This window comes from Cryptomeria japonica, chromosome 1 (assembly GCF_030272615.1).
Source record: "Cryptomeria japonica chromosome 1, Sugi_1.0, whole genome shotgun sequence".
Classification (NCBI taxonomy): domain Eukaryota; kingdom Viridiplantae; phylum Streptophyta; class Pinopsida; order Cupressales; family Cupressaceae; genus Cryptomeria; species Cryptomeria japonica.
Genome location: NC_081405.1, coordinates 271643063 through 271660380, shown reverse-complemented (window position 1 = coordinate 271660380; position 17318 = coordinate 271643063).

Below are 17318 nucleotides of genomic sequence, written 5' to 3'. Positions count from 1 at the left end.
AGTGTCCCTAGGCACTTAGAGTGTATTGGAAAAATAATTTCTAATATTTTGCTCTCGCCATTGTTTGTAATGCATTGTTGGAAAAAAAAATTGTAATATTTTTTTCTCGTCATTGTTTGTAGTGCATTATAGGGAAAATAGTTTAAAATGTTTTTTTTCTCACCTTTGTTTATAATGCATTCATAAGGGATGAAAGATTCCACTAGCAATGGTAAAGGTGACTTGTGCACATAAATATTTAATTGATTTTTTCCAAATGAAGATGCCTAGAATGGGATGGTAAAAGACAAGTGAAGAGGGCAAAAAGGTGGTTGTTGAGCTTCTCAAAGTGGGTGTTTGGAAAGAGGCAAAAAGTGTCTCTTGATATTCCTTCGTTTGTGGCATTTTATGTATTGTTTAATTTCCAAGTCTAGGCGCCTAAGTTGGAGGGATTTTTTTTTTAGGCATAACCCATGTCCTTGCACATTCCTAGAGGGAAAATCAAAAGATGGGATGTTTGAAATGAAGATTTTCAAGCTCAATGCATAAGGCCTCTTTACAACTTCATAAATTTAGCTACTTGGATGTGGAAAAAGAGTGGAACAGTTGAAAGTGGAATTATTTTGTAAGTACGAGAAACTAAGAAGAAATAGGTTGGAGCATAAAGAGTTTGTTTACAACTACACAAGTGTTTCCATATTGGACACAAGGAGGAGAGTGGAAGTATGTAACAAATTGTAATCTTATTTTAAAGATAATGTGTACTTGACATCTCTTCCTTGTGGAGTTTTTCTCACAAGGGTTTCTCCATATAAATACCATGTCATGTGATGATTTTATGTTGTTGATTTGCATCTTTTGCTGCTATCTTATGGTGATGTTATCTTTTATTTATTGCTATTATAAGTTCACATTAGGTGGTGTTCTTAAGCCTCTTATGTTGGTTGATTTTTAGCATCATAAAGAAGATGGATCTAATCACGGTAATCATGCATTAAGATTACTTAATTTCAATTTTTCATATTGTAGTAGTCTAAGCTTGGTATCTCACCAATTGATGTCATAACGTGGGAACATAACTTTAATGTTAATTCATTGGATAGAGATTGAAAATTTCTTACCCACTAGTATCAAACCTAATTTGGTGTAATAGGCATTGGACTAGAAAGAAGAGGGATTTGCCAACTTTCTTGAAATGTCAAGGACACTTGTGGGTTGCAATGAATATTTTATGAGATAATCTTATTTTGCACATTTGTGAGATTGGAAACTCTACATATTGTCAATGTGATCTATGTTGGGCATTGAAAGCTCATGATTGAGGATCTTCTTGGAGGTGGTCATGTTTCTTACACAACAATAATCTAGAGCTCTTGTTTGGCAATATGTGAGTATCCTCTTGTCTAGTGTTTTTGTTACTTTACCTTGTGGTCATGTACATGGAGAAGGTGTTCATGTTGGATTGTTACTATTGACACCACAATCACATGGAGAAATGCCCATTATTCGGACTATGAAATAGAATGCTTATGTTAGGTTAATGAATATAGCTCATGGGTTGTGGAGCTAGTATTTCTCGTAAGCTCGTAGAAAACCTAGTTCACTTGTTACTTTGTGGGTTGTGGAGATGATATGTTTCATATGTTATAATCTCCTAAACAACTTGGTTCTCTTGTAGGTTTTACAATCTCTCTTGTTTGAAAAGTTGTGAGTTTGTAGATGTGTGCCTAATCCATTATTCAAATGACATGTTTGTTGTGAATGTCTAGATCCTTAAGTGGATTTCAAATTTATAAATATGGTTTTGTAGGTTTTGTAACATGTTAAACAAGGTGTGTAGATTTGTAGTAAGCTTATTTTGGATGTATTTTGGATGAAGACATTTATAGGCTTGCATGGTCCCTTAGTTGGGTCCCTACTACTGTTGTCACTCTATCTATGGATTCTCTTGGAAAAGTGGGTCTAGTAGTGATTTTGTGTTTGAGACTTGGAATTTGCATGTGATCTCTAGTTGCCTCTATTATGTATATTACTAATGAGACATTTGAATCTACTTTTTGATGTGGACTTTATGATGAATATTATGTTTGGTTGGATTTTCTTAGGCATCTTGTTCAAATGGTATGTTTATTGCAATGAGACAAATAGATGGTTATTTAGAGTACTTGATATAGTTGGATATTGGACATATAGCAATTGGATGTGGTGCGTGAGAAGATTTATTCACTTTTAGTAGATTTTTGGTGATGATGATGGTCAAGATGTCATGCATAGCTTGATATCACTTTTAGTGGGAGCATTGTGCTATTGCAGTGTTTTCTATATTCTTGTTTCAAGATATTGGATCTTTTAAAGTTTTTGGTGTTGTAGTGTGTATTTTAATTACATGAGAACCATGGATAATATTTGATTAGGAGATGAATTATCTTTTGGAAGGGTTGTTGTGTTGCAAATATGGTTGTGTTGTCATTGATGTCACAAGTGAATATATTCTTGTGATGTATGTGATTGTGTGTAGTGGTAACAAAGGTGTAGAAGAATTTGTAATTATTTAGTTGTGCAATTGTGGTATGTGGTCTGGAAATGAGTGTTCAGATGTTATTATGTTGTGTAGAGGTGACATTGAGTAAGTATGAGGTGTTTCTAGAAGATGAAAAGTAGTGTAAGTTACAATATGCAGGAAAGAGTATTTAATGTCTTTATGGAGGATGCTCTGGTTTTTTATGATGATGGTTGAATACAATGTCTACATTTTGTGGATGTTGTATTATCATGTTTTCAGGTCCTCTATTGCTCAGATGGTGATGTTCATGGTTGTAGTTTGTTGATAGGGGGGGTTTTTGTCAAAACTGGTATGGAGAATGCTTCGCTATGATGATTAAAGTATTGCAGTTTGGAGGACATGTTCATATGGTTTGTGTAGTGTTCCAGTTTAGATTTCATGTGTCAGTTTTCTCGACAAGTGAAGTTATGTTGTTTTGTTGTTTGGTGTGGTCAGTTGTGTGGAACTTTGGTCGACTCAGTTGATTTATCTTATTTGGATCATACTCTTTTGGTCCATACATGCATTAGAGGTTGAATGAAGATGTTGTTATGGGTCTTACTATAGCATGTGAAAATCCACATTGGCAATTTGCATCGGACGATGTTTTTTTTTTAGGTTGATTGGTTAATGTACTTTATGGTTGTCTACATTTTATATTTGATGCAGACTTTAGAGGATGTGTTAGTGTGTGTGGTTCATTGGAATCAGCTTTGGAAGACTTGTTTTGATGTATTTAGCTCCCCTTTATCTCCTAGAGTGGACAACATTTGGTGTAGTTGCTATTTGTGGTTGACTTTGTGTAATTCATGTATATTTTGTTTGTGGTCGACCTATTTGAGGGCTTCAATTAATAACCTAGTATATTTAAATGTGTGGATATGGATTGATAGTGAATGATATGCAAGCAAATGTGGAGAAGCAAAAGTGTGAATTTCAATTTGTGATGAGCTTTGATGATCATATCTTTCAGTGTGATAGAGTTTTTGAGACGATGAATGCATGAGTTATGTTTGTCATGATATTGTTTGTTTGACATAGTGGTTCAAGTATTGTTTCATGATCAAAAGATCTTGTTTATTTCAATTCTTCATTTCTCTATGCCTATCAAAAGGTAATGTGTCCTTTTGGCAACTTGTGTAGATTTGTATCTTTCCCTAAAGAAGTGAGTTTCAATAATGCAAGTCCATTGTATCTTGCCCTAGGATTGTGCGTCTCAATAATGCAAGTTCATTGTATCTTTCCCTAAGGTTGTGCACCTTAGTCCTACATGTTAAAATCGAGAGCAATGAGCTACCTTAGCCTTGAGCCTAAACTATTGTAATTAATTATTCATATTGTGAGTGTGATTCTTGTAGACACCTAAAAATGTCTCGTCGATCATACACTAATTATTCATCTAATTAATTAAGCAATTCTTTAATTATTTGATTAAACTATTTATTTCTTCTGATCATCACATTCAACATAATTAATATTCTATTGCCATTCTTTAATCAACTCATCATTTAATCAATCAAACCCTTCTCAAATATTAATTAAATATTATTTATTTAATTAATTATGACTTATTCCTTAGTTAAATAATCTTTATTATCTAATTAATTCTATTTCTAATGTTTAAATAATTTTATTTAAATTATTTAAATTAATTAACTTATTCCTCAAATTCCCCAAATTCGAATTTTAAATAATTTCATCTAATTTCATTTCTTTCAAATTCATATTTCCCCAAATGTGAATTTCAGTTAATTTCATCTAATTCCAAATCATCAAATTCAAATATCACCAAATCTATTTCAGTTAATTTCATGTGCATTTCAGCATTCGAAAGTCCAAATTAAAATCCAAATTGAAAATTAAAATCAAATTCGATTTCAAAATCCTACAGCACATGTTGAAATCAAACTGATTGATCAAATCAATTAACTCAGTTAACTCTTCAATCACCCATTTTCACTCAAAATCATCTTTTTTCTGACTAATCAATCAATTCAGTCTTATAATCCATCTAATCAGTCATCTCTCAATCAATTTAGTCAACTAACTAATCTATTCAATTCACTAGCCAATCTATTTACTTGACTTCCCAATCAAATGAGTTAACAAATCAATCAACTTTGTTAATAGATCAATCTATTGAGTTCAGTGATCAACCAATTTTAGTTATCTATCAATCAACACTTGAGTTCAAATTCTCACCCCTCATGTGTTAAAAATCTATAAATTCAATCTCTTTTCTCATTTTCAAGATAGATCACAGTCTTCAAAATAGTTGCTAATCTATGCAGGAAATCCTAGTGCAATACCTAAGAGCCATCAAAAAGCGACTTGGAGAAGAACTATGGAAGCAAAATCTGGAATAGGGAGTTTCTTAATTTAGTTTAATTTCTTCAATTTCCATTAAGATTTATTATTTTCATTGCACATGTTTGTATGTTTTGATTAGATAGATTTGTGGTCATCTTTTTCTTTAATCAACATTCAACACATTTTCAAGCATGGAAACAATGGTGAACTTGACGTGAATGATCAGATTTAACCTTTTCTTTTTGTTTTTGCAAATCCATACGAGCCTAGAAAATGCAGGTCCGCAATTGCTAGTGCAAAAATTCGCACTTGCTAATATCAATTTACAATTGATGTTAAAATGTCTCGCAATTGCTATTAAAATATCTCGCAATTGCTAAAAATGATCCGCAATTGCCAAAAGGGGTCAAAAATCAATTTTTGTTTGTCGTTTCTTAATTAATTGGTCTTGCGCACCTAACCCATCAATATATTTAAATTATGGAAAATTCATCTTTTTTGCATGAAATGTATCTAATCTGGTGGCAGGAAATGTGACTTTAAAAATTTAAGGTGCCAAGAGGGCAAGACAACATAGAAGAGAACAAAGAACATACCAAGGGTTTCTAAAGGCAGAAAGACAACTTCGTGAAATTGAGTCTAGGGAGAGGCAATCACTCAATACCATAGAAACATTCATCGATTCCTTACCAAATTTAACTTTTATGATGATATTGAAGTGATGGCTTGCGTGATCTAGTGTGACATCATCGCAGAATAAACTTCTCTCTTCTGTCTTATACTTTTGTCTAAATTAAACTCTGTTTGTTAACTGATCTGTAATTGACATGATAGTGATACGCAATTGCCCAAAGATCAGTTCGCAATTGATAGCACAGTAATTTCCAATTGACTGCACAGTAATTCGCACTTGATCAATAGGTAATTCACATTTGATTAGTAGTTAATTCGCAATTGCAAGTTGAAATTTTCTTCACTCTGTCTTTGATATTTGTTGTTTTTGTCAGAATTACCCTCTGATTGTAAAAAGACAGAGCTTTGTAACCGAGGGAAAGATAGACAAGATAGCCCACCATGTGTCCACAAACATCATTTTCATCTGCAGGGTTAGAGTAGAAAACTTTCTTTTGGTGCTTTTAAAAAGAACAAAACAAAAATCTTTTCTTTACTTCACAAATTGCTATGAGGATTAAAAATGATTACCATGCCTATGTGGAGCAACATCTCCACTTAGAGTAGAGAATCGTTGCAATGAGGGGATAAAAAGAATTATTTTTCACGTGTCTTTGAAGTGATAGGTATTATGCTCTCCCCTTCAATGGGTGATCAGAAAACCAAACTCTCTTCTTTTATGCTTTCATTTAATTTTTGTACTTACATCCTTTGGAGGGCCTGCCTTCCTGAGTTGCCTTGAGGAGATCGGTGTGAAGAGAATGACCCAAGTGAGTATGGCTAAAGCCAAGTATTCTAACTCACTATAATCAAATCGCCTTTTTGAGATGAAAATCTCGAGGGACGGAGCACATTTGAGTTTATCTCATATCGAGCACATTGTAGGGCCTTGAGGTCTCAATCACGCTTGTGTGACTACATCTTGCTTCGTACTTTGTTGGGTTATAGGCCTCAATCGCACTTGTGCGACTTCAAAGGGTATCTTTGAACATAAGCCTTTACTAAAAACTATAGCAATAGAGGCCAAACCGAGTCAGTAACCAGACACTTGGATTTATCACAGTGCGAGGGTGGGGAAGAATCTGCCCCCAAGACACTCACCACATATCTCCTAGGATAATGAGCTAATTGAGGAGCGATCTTTTTTGGTCTAATTTCTGGAAAAAAGGCAAAAAAATGGGCGCACCCTAGGGTGTGATAGGGATGTTTGAGCTGACGGAGTATCAAGATGTGGGTTGTGGTAATACTTGCGACCTTTTGATCTTAAGAGAGTCTGCTTGATGTGATATCGAATTGCCAAAAATACTATCAAAAACAAAATGGGGTCTTGAAAAAGATCTCAACATTCATAGGGATTTGAAAAAGTCCTTCAAACAAGTGCTCTTTTTGTCTGAGATTGTTTTCTTTTCTTGCTACTGTGTTTTTGCAATACCAAAGTTCAACAAGATCAAAACCCCAACAAAGTCAAGTTTCAACATCAACAAGATCAAAACCTCAACAAAGTCAAGTTTCAACATCAACAAGGTCAAGTTTCAATATCAACATCAAACTCAAACTTTTGCAATACTCTAGAAATGGAAAACATGGCATTTTCAAGTGATCTTAAGTCCTAGGCATTTAGTTCATGCATAGTCCTTTAGTGTCATCATATTACACAAAGTCCTTGCACAAGTCCTCACATCACAAAAGAGTAGTCTTCAATCAAGTTTGCATCCACTCATATAGAATTCAGTATTGCATTAGAGTCTTAGAAGCATACCTAAGTACATGGGTCTGAAAGGAGATGGAAAATTTCCATATGAAAGTTAATCGTGCCCAGTATGACATAGTTGAAACTGTCATAGACAATGAGATCCAGAAATCTGTTCATCTTGATGAAAAATTGAGGAAAAAGATTAAAAAGGCAGCTCAAAAGGAAGCCGTCAGACAATTGGTCGAAAAGACCATAACAGAGTGTCTAAATCCTCGTTAGAGTTCTTAAAGAAAACTGTCAATCATTTCTAGGTTCTACATAGTCTGCATTGTAGTATTTAACATATGGGTCTGAAAGAAGATGATAAATTCCCATTTGAGCAACCCAATATTGGGCCAAACAACGTTCAATTATAAATAATTGATGGTTGGAATATTCTAGTTGAGGAGTTGATAGTTGATCAAGACCAATATGACATAGTTCAAGCTGTCATAGATGATGAAATTTGGAAGTCAGTACAAATCGACATAAACCTTGAAAATCAAATCAAAGAAGAGGCAGAAGTAGAAGCATTTCGGCAATACGCTGAAAGCCTTGTGTTTGAATTTTGAAATCCTTGGTAGTGAGTCTTCATTCATAGATTGCATTTTAGTCTTTAGAGAGTCTTAGAAGCATACTTAGTTGCATGGGTTTGAAAGAAGATGGTCGGTTTCAATAGTGTGTCTTTATAGGACCTTCCATTTAGCTGAGTCTTGCATTCGCATTTTAGAGAGTCTTAAATAGTCAAGATCACTTTGGAATAACATTCATGCCATTAACACGTGCTCAAAAGGCAAAACATCAAATGGATCCTAACAATGACCCTTCGGTTAACCCCACATGGAACATGAATCTGTCCACAAATCAACAAACACGAGATCGGAGACCCGCAACCTTATCAACAAACACAAACAGGCTACCTTCCATTGATGAGATACAACATAAACTGACAAAAGAAGAATTGGAAGTAGCCCAACAAGATCCAGCAACACTTATGATCCTCAATGCCCTCATTAATAATGATAGAGACACATCAACGATGATAGAGACAGATATCTCACACTCTTTATCCAAAATGGGGCCAAGTTACCTCCAGGGGTGGACATTTTCGTAATATTGTCGCCAGGTGTGAGATTGAATCAAAATGCTCCTCAAGTGCCTATTGTTACACAAACTCAAGCAATATTTGCTACATCAAACCCAGGGTGTATCTCAAAATACTCAAGCTGCTACAACTTCAGCACAATCAACAATGACATCAACAAGTACTAAAGTTACATCCCAGACAATGCCTAGCATAACAATGCTAGCTACCATAGCTCAAAACACTGCTTCAACAAATATAATTCAACCTTCAGTTTCAGTTGGATCCACCTACAGTGGAAAAAATGTGAATCAAGGGACAACTAGCTCAGCTAAGTCGAATATCAATACACAATTTGCATACTTTACACCACTCGGTGGTGTTGATGATTTATAGCTTCGATCGGAGTAATCTCATCAAATCATATGTAAAGTAATGATGATTATACCATCAGCATGATTGATGATTTGTTGATATATATATGTGTAATAATAATAAGTGCTCTTGTTATTATTATATATTTGAATATTTATATATACATAATGATTGGAATATTAATCATTAATCATGTTATTGATAAATCAATGAGATTAAATTCATGTTGAATCGATAAGTAATATCGATTATATTAATCCAGTGATTAAATTGAATTTATAATCACGTTGTTTATATCAAATTGAATATGAGCACCGAATTATTTATCATTTGCTAAATGATCATAAGTATCGATTATATTGATCAAATGGAATGATCAATATAAATCGATCATCCACATTAAACAATTTGATATTATTAATTGTTGTTGAATCGAATATGGTCAATGTTCATATCAAAACGATTATGTGAATTGTTACCTGTTGTTAATAATAACCAACGATTATGTGAATCATTATCTGTTGTTAATAATAACAAATGATTATGTGAATCATCATCTTGCAAACAAACGGTTATGTGAATCGGTATTTAGAGAGGCATCTCGATGAAGAGACATGTCTCCAAATACATGGAGGCATGTCTATTCATTAACATGTCTCCATGTACATAGAGGCATGTCTATTCATCAACATGCCCAAACCGTGTTATATATATCATGATAGATTTTGATTCTAAAGGAAGTACATAAATCGAAAGTGCAAGCCAATAAGACATTGATCTCCTTCATTTGCAGTCCAGCAAATACTTTATGAATTAAGTTATGTTCTCTTGAATACACAACCTGCACATAGAGTTCATAGTCATATAGCTTAGTTGTGAACTAAGTAATAGAAATAAATTTAAAACTACTCACATATCAAATTTGATCCAAAATTTAACATGGTATCAGAGATAGTTTGAAGAAAAGATCCAATTAGATTTGTAAAAGGAAACAACTAACATCCATTAAAGTTTCTAGAATTCTATATTAGATAAAATGGTGAATGGAGTTAGACCTGAGGATCGTCTTGAAGGAGCTGCAAATTTTGTATCATGGAAGTTTAGAATGATGCTCGCATTAAAGGAATATGAATTGAACACTCTTGTGGAAAAGGCCTTACCCATGCTCAATGAAGAAGATGAGAAACTCCTATGGACAAGGAATAATAATAAAGCTATGAATCTATTGGTGGATGGAGTAAAATATCATATTGTTCCTATTGTTGGATTACAAGGAATACAAGAACACTGAGAGGGGGGGGTGAATCAGTGCTTTGTCGGTAATATAAGATTTTACCTTATTACAACTGTGTGGGGGAAAAAGTGACACTAAGCAAACATGCCCTAATCTCACTTTCAATCACACATTTGTGGAATACGAAAGAGCCTAGAGGTATCACACAATTGGCTACTTCTTTTTGTGGAAGAGAGAGCCACGGGCTACCTATTAGGATTTCTATTCCTTTGTTGCAAATGATAGATAGAATGATGCCAGTTCAATCCCTAACCCCAAAGTGCAAGTATGAACTAATAACAAGATTGCATAATTGAACTTAAACAATGGAAAGCTGTAAACACAAGGACAAGACAAGAATGTAAATACATACCTGGTGTTAAAATCTGAGTGAAAATGTTCGGGACGGGGGCGCGAGCGCCACTGTCCTGATTCTGCCCCTGAAACTGCTCCTGAAACTGTTGTTTTGCAACCTGAAAAGCTGTCAAAAATGTTGAAACTTGCTGTCTGACAGAAGGACCAGGACGCCCAGCGCCCCTGTCCTGGCAGGACCAGGGCGCCCCACGCCCCTGTCCTGGTCTTTTGCTTTGAAATTTGGTGTGTTGTTCTGTCTCCGTCTGCTTCCGTCGGATCTGCAACTTGCGGCGTCGTTCGAATCCCGAAACCTGCACTTATATCTGAAAAGGTATGGTGGGTGGCTATATAGGGTTTTACCTTAGTCAAACCCCCGCTTTGGTGATTTCCACCTCCACGAATAGCCAAGTTGTATTGTAAAAGTAGTGTGTGTGCAGACCTTGTGTGTGTGCAAGATCCTAAAATGCAAGTAAGCAAACTAGAGCAACCTATAAAGTAAACCCTAATTGCTTGCAAATGATAATGTAAATGCTCCAAATCAAGATGTAAAGAGATCTAAAGCATGAATACAAATGATATAATGAGGCTTATGCAAAGACATGAAAACAACATGAAATCATACCCAACCCCAAGGGAGGGGTACAAGCCAATCTTCAGTCGGTAATCCCCTATTGCTCTTCAATGTCTTCAAAGCCCTAAATGGATGAATGAAATTGATGAATGCTTGATGGATGGATGTTGAATGTTGTTGAAGTCTTCAAAGATCTGCTCTTTCGTTGCATAGAAGGCCCTTTGAAACCAAAATCTGGATCCTTTCAAATGAAGAAAGAGAGCTTTTATATATGAAACCCTAGGTCTTAATTTCAACTTTTGGCCGACCTAGAGATTGAATCTCCCGCCAATTTCTTGGGGTTAAGCTTTATTTTATGATTGGATCGTGCTCCTAAAATTTCGGGAAAAATGTCCGAGACCATGTGCACGCGGGGCGCCATGGTCCCGACAACTTTTCACCAAATTTTCAGGGTCGTCGGATATGATGATTTTAGAGATAATCCCGAAGTTACAGCTGATTTCAAGATGTTTTGACCCCCGAAATCAAGCCCCCAAGTTCAAAATAGGACCTAATTAGGGTTTTTGATTAAATGATGTATTAGAGAAATAAAATGAAAGGGGCACACTTTAATGAAAAGGGCCCAACTTTATGATATGGGAGATGATAAAATAGAACCTTAGACCTAATTAATTTAATTAATTAAGTTCTAAAGGGGAAATGCAATGCAAAATGCAAAATGCGCCAAGGCGGGTGCTAAACTAGGTGTGAAATTGTACCACCCTAGCAAGTGCGTACAATTTACGACGCTACATTTAGCCCCCACTTTAGCGGTCATATGAAAACTACGTGCATATGTAAGCTAAAGTACAGAAAAGTAAACATTATTTGAAAAAGGATATATCCATAAGTCTGTCGAACGAAGCCCCCAGCAGTATCTGCAGTACACAGTTAGGAACCGCACCCTACAAAACACACGTTAGATCACAAAATCACCTAATGCTTACTAAGGAAGGTGATGAAAATTCGAAGGTAGCTATATGCCCCCCCTGTTTCGGCTTGCTAATTTTAGTGAGTTGAAACAGGGTATCATGTTTACCACTTCGAATTGTTAAAGAATATTGATGACAAATGCTCACAAGAGGATTCGATATGAGATCAAAACTAATGGAGAATCATTTGGTAAGAAAGAGGACTAAATCTCAATTCCAACACAACAAAGAGTGTGAGGATTTGAGAGTTCTCTAGCACAAGATGAAGGATGTAAATGGAAACAAAATGCAAAGAGAAGAAAAGAAAGGAAAAAAAGCATGAATACACACATTCGTGATCCATGAGAAGAATAGTGAGAGAGAAAACATGGACTTCTCGCCCCTAGATCTTGTCTAGGTGATCCATGGGAAAAAGGACATGGAAAACTAGCCCCTAGAGTCTGTCTAGGTGATCCATGTAAGGGAGGAGAGTGAGAAAGTCTAGCCTTATGCCACTAGTTCCACTCAACCTCGTGCATGTGTGTGTACAGGAGGTTAGAAGCACCTCATAGGAGTCTATGCCCGAGTATGCTACAACCTGTATATGTATAGAACAAAAGCGTGACATCTCGCTCTAAGAGTTTGTGCTCTGGTTCCGAGAATTATCACCTTGCATAAAAGAAAAATGGAGACATCTCGCTCTAAGAGTCTGTGCTCTGGTTCCGAGAATGACCCATTGCTCAAAAAGTGTAATGTTTATGTCATAAGCAAAGTAGAACAAGGATACCTACCTTCATCACAAAAGAAGATACCCCAAAAATGCAACAATGTCATAGATCCAAGCAAGAGAGTTTTGCACTCTTTAAACAAGGATAAGATAGTTGAAAAAGAGATATCTTGTAGTATGTGTAAAGGAGATCCTTAGAGGAAAAGGGATCTTTGTACAAAAGACACCTATCCCCGAGAGGAATTGTCTTAGACAAATATAACATCTTCTAGAATAAGACAAAGAAGAGAATAAGAATGCAATAATTCCTTCTTTTGCGAGGTGAAAGTGATTCTTAATGAAGGATGACGCTCTTTTTAACCCAATTGGGAGAGTGAATTCATTATGGATGTATTTTACCAAGTGCAAAAGAGGTTGTAGTCAAGGACTTACACCTCTTGTAAGGGAGAATCCTTGAACAAACAACAACAAATGCATACAAGGAATAACATCAAGTAATAAAGTTCACACCATCCACAAAATAGGAAAAAGTGGATCCTTAGAAAAAAAATAAGGAAAGATCATTGCCTCCCAAGGATGAGAAGGACTTACACAATCTTCCAGGGAGAGATTTAGACATAAGCAAAATGTACTACATACTCACATGAGTTCATGCAAGCAAGACATTAGTGTATGTAAAATGCTCCTCACAAGAAGTGGGTAGGATAAGAAAGAGAATACACATCTTCTCCCATATCTAGGAAAAGAGGATTCTAAAGAAAAGATGATCAATATTTCCACACTATTACCCCATAGGAACAAGAGATAACATAGAAAAATTAGGCTATTATGTTGCTTCAAAAATATGATTGCACTTGAAATTGTACCATCATGAATGACAATGAGCCCCCAGTAAATGAGCTACCAATGTCACATAATGATGAGCAACATAATAGCCATTAATGCTATTTAAAGACATGATAGATTGAATGAGGTATTTGAATATGACATGCTGAATGCTCAACTATAAGTGAGATCAAAAACATGTATAAAGTGATAAAATTTGGAGAAGGAAAGTTACGAGAAATCTTAGAAGAGAGATGAGTGTAATTTATTAGAGCCTTATCCCTGGAGGAAAGGACTTTATGATGAATAGGAGATAAAGATTCATAAGTGGATTTAGAAATTTGAGGGGATTCATAAAGAGATTTGTTCATCGCCAATATTTCCTTATGGGGGGAATGAGAGTTGATAGAAGTAGAAGATGATTTAGTTGAAGTGAGATCATCATCACTACTAAATATAGCATTCACATTGAGAGATGGTCTTTTAGATGCTTTGGTGGGCTTGGAAAGATTATATCCAAGTCCAAATGAATATTCATGCATGTTATGTTCTAAAGGAACTTTAATTCCTTGTTCATTTGTGCCACAACCATTTCCACTATAGCCACTCTTAGCCAAAATGTGAAAACCACGACCATAACGATTAGCCATTTCAGAAAGAGAAGGTGATTTTTCATAAGACAAAGAATCAAATTCTTCAGAATTAGAGGTGTGAGGAGAAGAAGTTTGAGAAGCGGCCACAAAATTATTGCTCATAGCTTCAGGTAAGACTGATTGATCTCTAGTTTCTTCCTTCTTTTTAACTTTAAGCTCTCTAAGAGGAACCCTATACTCACCTACAAAGGTGGGATTGAAATAAAGAGATCCTTAATCGTCTTCTGTGAGGACCTTCTCAAGATCAAAAGCCTTTTCATGTGTAGATTCAAGTTGAGAAGAATCTTTTTCAGGAACTTCAGACTCATCCAAAGAATTTTGATTATCAGAGGGTGATGATTCATCCATAGGTATCTTGTTTAACGAGTCATCACTGGAAGAGGAAGGCTTAGAAGAACTCCCTTTGGAAGTAGATGTTTGCAAACAAGCTTGAAAATTAGTATCACCTATCAAGGTATATGTCTTATTATTATAAATAAATTTAACTTGTCTATGCAATGTAGAGGGGACAACTTGCATACTGTGAATCCAAGGTCTCCCTAATAACAAGTTGTATGTTAGATTTCCCGACATAACATGGATAGGAGTAGGCAAAGTAACAGGTCCCACTGTGATGGGTAAGGTGATAATACCTAATGAAGACTTAGCCACATTATCAAAGCCTCGAATGGGACGAGAGTCAGGCTCAATAAGGGATGTATCCACATTCATCTTATGCAATAGATTAATGCTACACACATTAAGGCCAGAACCATTATCTATCAGTGTTCGTCTTATAGCAGTGTCATTTATGATAACCGCAATCATCAAGGGATCATATTGATGTTGAATTTCACTAGTAGGCAACTCATCTTGAGTAAACACAATTTGAGCTTTAGGATTCATCACAGAGTTAACCAAAGACACTATATTACTAGATGTATTAGGTGGAGGAACATTCAAATCTTTCAAGGCATCTTGTAACATTCCATGATGAGCGGAAGAAGTTTGGATCAAATCCCAAAGGGATATCTTAGCAGGGGTAGCTTTAAGTTGTTCTATGAGATCATATTCCTTACCAAGAACTTGTGAAATACGTGGAGCTTGAGGAAGAATAGGTTGGGAAGGAGGAAGTGAAGTTGGGCTAACTAGAGGAGGATTAGGTTGCCTATTGTTTCTTGTGTTATAGGTATGAGCAACCGCATGATAACTCTCTCTAGTCAGTTGTTTAGCATACTCATAAGGGCTCTTAGTAGAATAACCTCCTTGCACAGTAATAATAGATTTCTTAGGAGTGCAAAAAGAATCATTAGCATAACCACCTTGAACCACTAAGATAGGCTTATTTAAAGGCTGAGAATTTTGAGAAGGACAAGCACCTTGGACAGCGAAGAGAGGTTTGTTAGGTGTTTCATTCACATGTATCAAATTGATTGAGGATGGTTTAGAGGAATGAACAAAAGTGTTGGAAGAATTATTGATAGTCTTCTCTTGCACTAAAATCTCATCACGGATTAAATCAATTTTAGGAGAGAGACAAGGGGTAGGCATTGATGTTCTAGTAGGAAAAGTAATACTACGAAAGGTCATGTCATCCTCTATCATCAAAGGATCTAGATGGGGAATAAACTCTCTAGGAGAAGAATCAACATTACTCTCTAAAGTCTCACTTTTGAGAGGGAGATCTTTGAAAGAGATGTTAACCATCTTGCTTTGAGCTAGGGTTTCCTTATGAGTAGAACCAAGTTGAGGAGAGGGAGATGCTTTATTTTTAGAGGGAGAATGATTGAGATTCAAGGAAGGTGAGAAACTATCAAGGGAGTTTTCAATCTTGATTTCATCCCCTTTGGCTAGGGTTCTCTCATGGGGAAGAGAATAATCTACACCTTCTTCTAATGGTTCATCCCAAATAGTGAGGTTGTTGAAAGGAATGTTTGAAGTATTGTCAATTTCGGGAGAGGAGATAACATTGTTTATTAATTCCTCATCCTTGGGAGGGAGAGCATCAATAGATGTGTTAAACTCATCCTCTTTCCTCAACATATGTTCAATATGATCTTTAGGGGAGAGAGAATTAAGGAAATTGCATATTATTTCATCTTCTTTCTCTAAGGGATGCTTATGGGTAAGACAAACTTTAGGAGAAGGGTAAGCATTTATCATTAATTCATCATCTCTAGTGGGAATTTTGTTGGAAAAGGAAATGCCATCACTAGGAAATGTAGGGATAATGTCATCTTCTTGCACAAAAGGATCCTCATGAAGGGAGTGTTTTTTAGGAAGAACATGAACATATTTCTCCAAAGATTCATGTTTAGGAAGGAGATCTTTGAAAGAAGTGTTCATAACCTCTTGTTGCACTAACATGCCCCCATTGGAAGGACCAACTTTAGGAGAAAATAAGTCAATGTCCATCAATACCTTTTCACTCAGAGAGGCATCATGTAGGGGAGGTGAAGTAACATTAAGAAAGGTGTTTATGATATCATTCTCTTCCTCTAGGATAGCTAAATAGGAAGGGCACATTTTAGGAGAATTGTCAAGATCACTCTTAAAGTCTTCATCCTTAGAGCATGGGAGAGTCTCAAAGGGATTGGTAGCAACTCTTTTAGGTACTAAAATTTTGTTATAGATGGGGGGAGGTTCTTTAGGAGAAGGAAAAATTGAAACAAGGGAAGCTAACCCATTATCACATCTATGAAATGAATGCATCATGACAACAATTTTCCTCTTTCAAATGATAACACATGCAAAATAGAAGGAAATGTTTAATTTTAACCAATGCAAGCACTTAGAATGTAAATTTAGAAAATTAAATTTATGATTCAAATGAGTTCCTAAATCAGATTTGAAATTAGTGATCCCAATTAAGCTATCCACAAGTTCAACTTTGAATTGAAAAATTAGGGTTTTAGCAAAAAATTCCTCTAAATTTTTGAATCTTGCAAGAAATTAAAACTTGTAAATACAAATTTGAATTTGAAATAGCATAAACACTCAAATTTGAAAACATAAATCAGAATTAGAGAAGATTGGAGTTCACGTCGGGTTCACCAAAACGTGTGGGGGAAAAAGTGACACTAAGCAAACATGCCCTAATCTCACTTTCAATCACACATTTGTGGAATACAAAAGAGCCTAGAGGTATCACACAATTGGCTACTTCTTTTTGTGGAAGAGAGAGCCACGGGCTACCTATTAGGATTTCTATTCCTTTGTTGCAAATGATAGATAGAATGATGCCAGTTCAATCCCTAACCCCAAAGTGCAAGTATGAACTAATAACAAGATT